Source organism: Dromiciops gliroides, chromosome 1 (genome assembly GCF_019393635.1).
Source record: "Dromiciops gliroides isolate mDroGli1 chromosome 1, mDroGli1.pri, whole genome shotgun sequence".
In the NCBI taxonomy this organism is placed as follows: domain Eukaryota; kingdom Metazoa; phylum Chordata; class Mammalia; order Microbiotheria; family Microbiotheriidae; genus Dromiciops; species Dromiciops gliroides.
This window is the reverse complement of record NC_057861.1, coordinates 598,739,856-598,750,182: the sequence shown is the minus strand read 5'-3', so window position 1 is coordinate 598,750,182 and position 10,327 is coordinate 598,739,856. Positions and strand designations below refer to the sequence as shown.

The 10,327-nt window shown below is 42.7% G+C and overlaps 1 pseudogene; it reads left to right on the top strand.

Annotated features, from left to right (window-relative positions):
• The first annotated feature begins 728 nt into the window (after nt 1-728).
• LOC122737178 lies at nt 729-1,496 on the top strand (annotated as a pseudogene).
• Nucleotides 1,497-10,327: the final 8,831 nt, after the last annotated feature.

The window sequence follows — 10,327 nt, the reverse complement described above, 5'->3', positions numbered from 1 at the left end:
AATCTTTGAAATGCTCAGTCTCAAGGAAATCAGTTTTCCAGCTGGAAGAGACCTAAGAGGCCATCATATCCAACACCCTTCATTTTACTGACAAAAACCTAAAGCCCAGAGAGGATCAGTGACTTGCCTAGGGTCATACATCTGTTACATGACTGAGGCTGGATTTAAAGCCAGAGCTTTGTGGCTCCAAGCTCAGTATCCCTTTCCCTTTACCACGTTGACACTGCAGTGGTGTTGATCCTGGATTCATTCCAAGTCTAAGCCTGCCATCCACCCTATCCCCCACTTCTGGGGCTGGGTTGGATCCCAGGCTGAAAGGGCAATAGAAGGCTATGCCCCACCGGAGCAATACTCCATTTTCCACTCCCCTCCTTCCCTTTGTCCAGCTGCCTACCTTGATCTCAGCAGAGAGATTTAAAGATTGGGGCATGCCTGCCATTTCTACCCTCCACACCCTTCTCTGGACCTCAGCTCATATGGAAGGTATCCAGAGGGTTATAGCTAAAGTGCTAGGAAAAGAAAAGATACTTAGACTCTTGTGGAGGGGCAAAGCCAAGAGTTGTAGCAGTCCTACCTCTATCAAGCTCCCCCTCCTGATTGGTCCTCCCAGAGAAACCAAAGCCTATTCCCCATCAGAGGTCCCTTAGAAGAGAGTGGAGCTGGGGTTTCCACGTGGTGTGTCTTGGAGGCCGCTAGACCGCGGACTCCCTCCCCCCGCTCCCAGAGCCATGGACAGTACCGAGGCCCAGGTTCTGCCAGATGTGCAGGAATTCCTTCTGGGCCATCCCGGGCTACAGTTGTGCCCAGGAGGGGCCAAGGTAAGGTGCAGACTGACAGGCCATGAATTGCCCAGCCGACTTTCAGACCTCCAGGCCTACACCAGTGTAAGTATCAGCGACTGATTTGAACCACCCCAGACCTTTGACTATGAAGAGTTTGAGCCACACATCGTGCCCAACACCAAGAATCTGCACCAAATGTTCTGCAAACTCACCCTTCGGCATATCAACAGGCTTCCAGAGCACATCCGACGTCTGTCCAGGGCCAGCGCTACTAAAAGGCTCTGCACAAATATGAGGAGTGTCAGAAGCAGGGTGTGGAGTATGTTCCTGCCGGCTTGCTGCAAAAGAGGAGACGACGGGAAGACTTGACTGATGGTGACCAGCAGCTCCAAAAAGGAAAGATTTCTGGAAGCCGGAGTCCAGTGATGAAGAAGACCAGAGTGACGACAGCATGACTGATTTATACCCACCTGAGCTGTTCACCGAAAAGAACCCAGGTGAGAATTGGAGATGTCACAGGAAACTACTGGTCAGACACTGAAGACAACAATAAACAGCCTTCAAGAGAGAATGGCAGTATGAGTAGAGGAGAGAAGATGGAGGTGGACAGGCCGAGATGCACTAAGAGGACAAAGAGGTCTGCTTCCATGAAGAAGTTCAAGAATCGCCACCGAAAAACCCAAGCACTTCAAAAGAGGAACAGAAATAAAATAACTTTTTTGTATAATTGAAATTATTAATAAAGTTGATGAAAAAAAAAGAAGAAGAAGAGAGTGGAGCTGTACTGCTCCCACCCCCCAGCAGCATCCTGATTTCACCTCTCTACCCAATCACCATCACCAACTTTTCCCAGCACCAGCTCACTTCCAAACAAACACACCAGGCTTCACCCCGTCTTGTTCCTAAGAAAAGTAAAAGAACCATAAGCAGCCCACGAAACGTCCTAGGGAAAATTGAGATCCTGGTCAAAGCTTTGGCTGCCCTGTCCTAATTTGTGGATCCCATGTCCTGAACTGGTGAGTGGATATATCAAGGAATGAAAACATATTTGTTATGTGCTTACTTTGTTTTGTTTTTGGTTTTGATTATTTTTTTTTTTTTTGGTGAGGCAATTGGGGTTAAGTGGACTTGCCTAGGGTCACACAGCTAGTACATGTCAAGTCTGATGTCAGATTTGAACTCAGGACCTCCTGAATCCAGGGCTGGTGATCTATTGCACTGCGACTCCTAGCTGCCCCTGTGTGTTTACTTTGTGTTGAGCATGGAGCATACAAAACACAAAAGGATCAACTGCACCCTGCACTGGAGCTACTTATATTCTTCTCAGGAGAGGACATACATAGGGAAATGGCTTTGGGGGGGAGGGGGGTGGGCGGGTCACAACTTGATTGTTGATTCTGTCCTTTCCTGGAGCAATGGTAATATTGATTAGATTACAACTAAAGTCAGGGGGACCTTTTCACTGAACCTTTCTTCCCTTTGAAGATGGCTAGGGTAGAATATAAAGCATGACTAAGGCTAGCTAGAGGCCTAAGGGCACAATTTAACCACCTCTGTTCTTTGGAGATGTAAAATTCTTGGGAATATGTCTTGAGGAAACTACACTGAGACTGCCTCCTGACACAGAAGGTGAGAAGTAGGACCCAGGACTTTCCATTCGGGCGTAATTACTGCTCTGAAGGAATGGCTCTGCCTGGCACCCATAGCCCACCTCAGCCCAGTCCTCAGGTCATCTATCAAAGTAGAATGTTGGCAGTCCAGAATGCTTCCTGACTGCAAAGCACTTTGGAAGTTCTATGTCACAATAATGAGGGGTTTTATTAGTGACTATATTTCTATTAGAGAACTGAACAGCTTCTAAAAGTTCAATTTAATTAAACAAGAACAGGAACAACTGAAATGGCTGTATTGCTAGCAGCACTTCTCTGCCAAGTAGAAAATTACAGATAATGTTTTCAAGCCAAAGAATTGGTGTGTGTTTCCCCTTTGTGTCTTGTCGTGGTCTGAGTTCCAAACTGATAAACAGGCTGGTCCATGCTGGCCAAGAGCCCCGGTCCAGAGCCCAGCCCACCTCCTCTCACCTCTTGCTTTCTCATTCTTATCAGGATGTTTGTTAGAAAATAGGACCAATAAGGAAAGTGTACCGAGGTCCACCCTCCCACTGAGACACCTGGCAGTAAATGAAGTTAAGACTTTAAAAAATTATTTGAGACCCTCAATATGATCACAGTTATGTGTCTCATTGAATTAGGGCCTCCAACAACTGTGCCTCCAATGCTATGGAGAAGTCAAATGTCAAATCTGCTTGTCTGATATTTTCCTATTTTTAAAACTTTAGAATCTAAATATATAGATAGATATGTCATAAATCTACATCTATATCTAATATATAGATATAAAGGTATAATGCCAAAGGAAAAATGGATAATCATCCAGGTAATTTGGACCGTTTAGCCAATTAAAAAGACAGTTCTGATAAAACAGTTAATTATGATGGTGAGATATAGTGCTTTTTCTCTGCAAAGAGCTTTTTAGATATTGTCTCATTTAATTGTAACAACACTGTACAGGTTCTGGTATCCTCATATTACAGATGAGAAACTGAGGCTTAGAAAAATAAGTAACTTGTTCTGACCTACACATTTAGCAAGTTTCGGAGGCAGGATCTGAACTCGGGTCTTCTTGCAAGCTTATCACTCTTTCTACTACACAATGCCACTTTGGATACAGATAAGTTGATCGTATTGGTAAATTAACTACTACTATCTTGTACTCATCAGTTTCTCAGATCTCAGTTTCCAGTAATTCCTTCCTCCTTTCAACTCCTTCACCCCCTAGTATTGAAAATGCTGAGTTGGCAGTTAACCGTGTCTCATTTTGTCATATTGCTTTTGTTGTACTGAGCCAGTAGTTGGCTATTTAACCTTCTGTGGGTGGCACAGTGAATAGAGGACTGAGCTTGCAGTCAGGAAGACTTGAATTCAAATCCAGTCTTAGACACTTACTAGCTGTGTGACCCTGAGCAAGTCTGTTTGCCTCAGTTTCTCATGACTTGGAGAAGGAATTGGCAAACCACTCCAATGTCTTGCCAAAAAAATTCCAAAAGGGGTTAAAAGAGTTGAACATGACTGAGAATGACAAAACAAAACAAAACAAAAAAAGCACCTGAGATGACCTTTTGAACACGCCCAGTTTGGCTAACCCTAGAGGCTGCTAGCTGTTCCCTACCAGGTCCTTGATTGGCTATTGCTATATTTAAAAGAGTCAAAAGAACTGGTTGTTCTTTTTCCAATCTTTTTTTTTTTTTTTTTTTGGTGAGGCAATGGAGTTAAGTGACTTGCCCAGGGTCACACAGCTAGTAAGTGTCAAGTGTCTGAGGCCGAATTTGAACTCCAGCCCTCCTGAATCCAGGGTTGGTGCTCTATCCACTGCACTACCTAGCTACCCCTCCAATCTCTTTTCAAACATCTTGTTGTCTGTGTTTCAACCCACTGTGTGCACCATGAACTGAACAGGTGAGAGGTGAAGGACTTGCCTTTCCCTGCTTACCCTCTCTCTTCACCCCAACTCTGAGAAATGGACCTGAAGGTGTTTATTTCTGTTCTGAGTTCTTTGTCATCCTCAGTCTGAGTTGCTGGAGGAAATTTTCATAGACTGCGTTTGAGCCATGTTGACTTGGAACCAGTATCAGAGGTAAGGTGTACAGTTAGGCTTCGCTGTCACGGAAGCCCTGAGAAGCCAGGGTACTGGGGACCTGAGCAGAGCTTTGGAGAGTTTAGGATTTCGAACTGAGACTGTGCTCTATAGGAGCCAAATTAAGCTGTCTAAACCCTTTCCTCTTCCAAGAGATTATGGTTGGTACAAAGGGGAAGTAGAATCAGGCTTCCCATGTTTTGGGGGAAGTAAGTTTGCACATTTGTGATCCATTTAAAGTAAACATTTCCTTTGCAAATGCTCTGCTCTTACAGTTCATAGGTGTTGGTCTCACAAACTGAACTATACGCTTCTTGAAGGCAAAGACTTCATCTTATGGATTCTTCTATTCCCCCATAGCACTTAGCACAAGGTTTTACACATAGCAAATTCTCAGTAAATTTCTCTTAACCATTTTTTACCCTTTCCTTTTTACTCCTGTAGTAATATTTCCATCACCATTAGGGGACCTATGGAGAGCAGGATCTAAAGCAGGTAAATAGGGATAAGAGAAAAGGAGAAGATTCTACTTCTCTCTCTTCCGTGCAGTTCCTGGCTGAGGTGCTGTGCTGATATGGGAATGGGATGAGAGACTACCAGCCCAATGGAGTGCATCACCTAAAAGAATGAGAAACCCTTCAGTCTATGAAGAGTTGTTCTTTCCTGTAATCTTTTAGAAAAGTATGTGTTTTCTTAGGAGAAAAATATAGCCTTTAGTAAATCTCCTATTTATTGTGACATAAAATTTCTAAAACACTTTGCAGTCAACTTTAAATGATCATTCCCTTAGAAAGCTTGTCTTGAAAGAGTACTGGAGGCCAGTCTTCAGAGTGAAAGGACCTGGGTTCAAATCTCACTTCTGACATTGAGAGGCACCTCTCAATGTCTCATCTATAAAATGATGAGGTTAAAGTAGATGGTCTCTTGGGTCCCTGCAAGCTCTCTATGATCCTATGATGCTAAATCTGTTTCCCTTTTTGACTTCACTTTTTCTGCCTGTGGCATCACTATTCAGCCTAACTCTTGACTTCTTAACTGGGGTTCTACCAACTCTTCCCTCTCCAACTCTCATATTCAATTAGTTATCATGTCTTGCATCTCTACAAGTTCTCTTTAACCTATCCCATTGTCTCAAGTTCAATAGCTGCCACCCCACTCCAATATTTTTGCAATTTTTGTACTTTTGCGTGTTGTGTAATAAGGCAGCTCGGTGGAGCAATGAATAGAGCACTGAGCCTGGAGTCAGGAAGAACCGAGTTCAAATCTGGCCTCACACTTTACTGTGGACCCTGGGAAAGTCACTAATCCTGTTTGCCTCGGTTTCCCTCATCTTCAAAATGAGCTGGAGAAGGAAACGTAATACTATCTCAATATCTCTGCCAAGAAAACCCTAAGCAGGGTCATGAAGAATCAGGCAACAACTGAAAATGACTGAACAACATATTACAGATTCAAAGCTGGGTGAAGAATCAAATTCAGACAGTGTTGTTCAGTGGCTTTGCGTCGTCACCTTGGAGAAATGTCTCTTGTGGCATGACACAATGCTCTATCCCTGGTGCTTTCCTGCTCAACATTTTTCTCAATGATTTGGATGAAGACATAGCTAGCTGACTTATTAAATATATAGATGACATGAAATTGCAAGGGAGAGCTCCCAGCAAAGATGACCTAATCGATATTTAAAAAAGGATCTTGACTGACTGGAATGTTGGACTGAAACCAAGTTGAAATCTAATAGGGATAAATATAAAGTTCTGCACTTAGGTTCAAAGAAATCAATAGTACAAGTACAGGATGGGGGAGACGTGGCTTGGCAGTGGTTCATGTGAAAAAGATCTGGGAGGGTAATTGACCAGCAAGGCTTAAGATAAGCCACAGAATGACACAGTAGCAGAAAAAGCTAATGTAATCTTAGGTTGTGTTAGTAAAAAAAATTCCCAAGTCAGCAAAGGGAATAGGCCTGTTCAGGACTTCAGAGGACTGGTTCAGTTCACTACATTTTTATAGATTTTGACAAAGAGAAGCATGTCCAGCGAGGTGAAATGATGTTAATAAGGTCTGGGAGCATCCTCAAATGAGTAATTTGGGTCAGAAACTAGAGAGCTTACTTGGAAAAAGAGACGATTTAGGGGGGAATGTGATTAAATTCTACTCTCGTTCGCACATTTTCAGCATGCATAGCCCGTTTCTCATGGTATGTGCTCATCTGTTCATACATAAAAAATTAGAGAGGAATGGTGCTGGTGGGGGGTGTAGGAGGGCCGGAGCTCCCTGACTGTTTTCAGAGAGGGTAGAGAGAGAACTGTCCTGGCAGGATGGATTTCACTCTTTAGAGAAGGGAGGCCTGGCAGTGACTGGGTTTCTGCCTCTCTGGCTGTGCATGAATCTTTCCTACAAGGTCACTGACTGTGACCCATCAGCAGATACACTATGCTGTTTACCTCTGTATCATCCCCAGTGCCTAGCCTTGTTCTTTGCACATCCTAGGCACTTAGATGTGAGTTGAATAAATTAGTGGTGAGGCTGAGAAAATCTCATTGGCTCATGACCTTCCAAAGGCTGATAACTCTCATATTGAAATATGTTGACTGGTTGGCAGTTTCCACTAAGAACAAGAGATAAAGAATGAAAGAGGCAGGTGTCCCCATGGGCTCTCCGAAGCTCAGCTTAGCAGATGTTGAGCCAGATCCTGTGCAGGTTGGGAGATCCCAAATACGTACTAAGACACAGGATCCAGGAAGATGATGGTAGAATCTTTCATTAGCTTTCAATTCACTTTAGAGTAAGCCACCATTGACCCCCCACCCAAGAGGGATATTAACTGGGGAATTAACGAAGCAGGAGGGAATGAGACTAACTTCATCAGTCAAAAATGAGTCTATAATCCTAGCTATAGACTGAACCCTATCCCACTCTCCAGGTCTAGTCAACTCTTTCGCAAATGTGGCTCTAAAGTTGAAACAGACAAGGGAGTATGGCTGGCTCATTTCCATTAAGTGTCTACCCTTTGGACAGCTTCATCTTGAAGCAACCACTTCATCTATGTGGAACAGTCCATCATCATAGTTCCCTCTGCCTTCCAATGCACTTTTATGACCCCATAATTATAGAGAAATCCAGATCTCTGGTGAATGGGATACATCATAGGTAATATTCTCAGCTATTAAACTGAAAGGCTTGTCTGATTATTTGCCTTCTCCCTATCCTCACTCCATCTCCCAATATTCTAATGATAGCACCTCAACTACTGGCTGTTTTAGATTACAAACAAATAAAGGGAAACGACCACATCTTCATCACTGACTTTGCAGACAAACTACAGCATAGCCCGGTTAAAAGGAATCATTTTTCTTGTATATTTGTGTTCTTTCAATCAACCCTGACAGAAAAACAAAAATTAGTTATTATTATGTATTCCATATGATTCCATTTATAGGGGACACCCCATAGTGTTGTCTTTTCAATGGTTGCATAATTCAGAATCGCTCCAAAATCTAACATTTGGTGCTCCATTGAAAGAGCACTTTGACTGTCTCATTCCCATTTATATTCTGTCTAGAACATAAAATATAAAAGCTGGAAACAGCCTTACAAATCATCTCATCCAACCCCCTCACTTAACAGAGGAGGAAACTTATGGTAGAGTGATAATGCACAGTGACTAGCTCCTAGCAAACAGTTAATAAATGCTTACTGACTAGAGTTGCTAGATCTCTGGACTTGGAACAAGGAAGACATGGATTAGAATCCTGTCTCAGACATTTACTGGCTGTGTGACCTTGGGAAAGTCACCTAACCTCTCTAGGTCTTAGTTTACTCATCTGTAAAATTAAAATTGGACTTGATGACTGCTAAGGTCCCTTTGAGCTCTACCTCTATGGTATTCTGATCCTTGAAAGCCCAAGACTTGTCCAGTGTCACATAATGAGTCTCCTCACACTCCTCCCTCCTTCCCCACATTTCGAATTTAATCATTTGCTCAATCTGTCAAGGTCTCTTCCTCATCTAAAGAAGGATTTGTGGAATGGCACCTCCTCCACAAAGTCTTTCCAGGTTAGTGGGGAATGAATGACCATCTTCTTCACCTATCACTCTAGGGGGTGGCTAGGTGGCACAGTGGATAAAGCACCGGCCCTGGATTCAGGAGTACCTGAGTTCAAATCAGGCCTCAGACACTTACTAGCTGTGTGACCCTGGGCAAGTCACTTAACCCCCATTGCCCCGCAAAAACAAACAAACAAAAAAACCTATCACTCTAAATCATTAATCTATAATTCAAAAACTTCATTACAATGGTATTTATATGAAATCTAAAGATTGGCAAAGGGCTTAACAAGTAACTGTTGAGCTACACCAAGATTTTGGGGACATCCTGTATATTTTTATTTAATGTGAGCCCTCACAACAGCCCTGTGAGATAGGTACCATTTTAACATATGAGGAAACTGAGGTTAAGGAAGGTTAAGTGACTAGCCCATGAGGCATGAAGTTAACCCATGTCAACCTGATTCCCAAATACAACATTCTACTATACCTTACTGTCTATTTATAAGAAGGGTTGAATTTAGATAGGTCATCCATCAGCCTTGGAGGTGTCTCATCTTTACTGATCTTCATTGATGATTCTCTTTTTATATAATAGCTCTTTTATGCTGTAATTGAAGTCTTGAATATTCAACACTAACAAGGTAATGTTGGAATCTTTGGGGAGAAAATGTTGCCTTTCCTAGTGGAATTTTAAAACAGCCCTGATTGCCCTATTCTCATGGGCACATTTGTACTGGGCTGAAAAGTGGGTCAATGAAGCGAGGTAGTGTCTTGTGTAAGGAAGGTAGTGAGGTCTCCTGGGAAGACTGTGGTAATAACTACTTGATGGAAATTCCCCTTGCCCAGAATAACAAGGGAGATTTTTTTAGTGGCTTTATGACCACAAAGAGAGACAATCAGTGTGTTAGGGTACCAGAGAGCTGGCCTTGCAGCCTGAAAGAACTAGGTTCAATTCCCTCTTCTGATCCATACTGGCTGCAAGGCTCTGGGGAAGTCAATTAATCTCTTACTGCTCTAGCAACTCTCTAAGACTATTGTTGTTGTTGTCCTTCAGTTGTTTTCAGTCATGTCTGACTCTTCGTGGACCCCATTTGGGGTTTTCTTGGCATAGATACTAGAGTGGTTTGCCATTTCGTTCTCCAGCTCATTTTACAGATGAAAGAACTAGGCCAATAGAGGTTAAGTATTATAGTAGTAGGGGCAGTTTAACTGCCCTACTACTATAATATATGTGTGTGTACTCACACACACATATACATATATGTAGTAGGTGTTACACTGGTACGGTTTTCTAAATCCATTCCTGATTTATATCTGTGATCCTTTGATTTAAGTTCACCTTTAAACTACCCTATGATCTTTCCCCTAAAACTCCAGGTCCTCCATAATTTGGCTGCCCTCTACCTATCCAAAATTATTATTTCCTAATACTTTGAGACACACATTTCACTACTCCAACCTAGCTAGTCTCTTCACTATCTCACCTCAGGACCTCTTATTCCACTCATTCTCCTTACCAGAATGCAGAATGTCCTCCCCTTACTCCTTTCCACCTATTCAATATAATTTTCTACCTAAAAAATTGTCTGTTCATGAAGCCTTCCCAGACTAGCCTAGGTAGCAATGGTCTCTTCCCCTCCCTCTCCACTTGAACATCTATTAAAGCCTGCAAAGAATGAATCGTATATTCTAGTATCTGATTCCATTCTGCTTTATTTAGTGAGGCAAGGGAGAATTATGGGACTATAGCATTTGGTTGTTTGTTTTTTCTTTTTGCAGGGGCAATGAGGGTTATGTGACTTGCC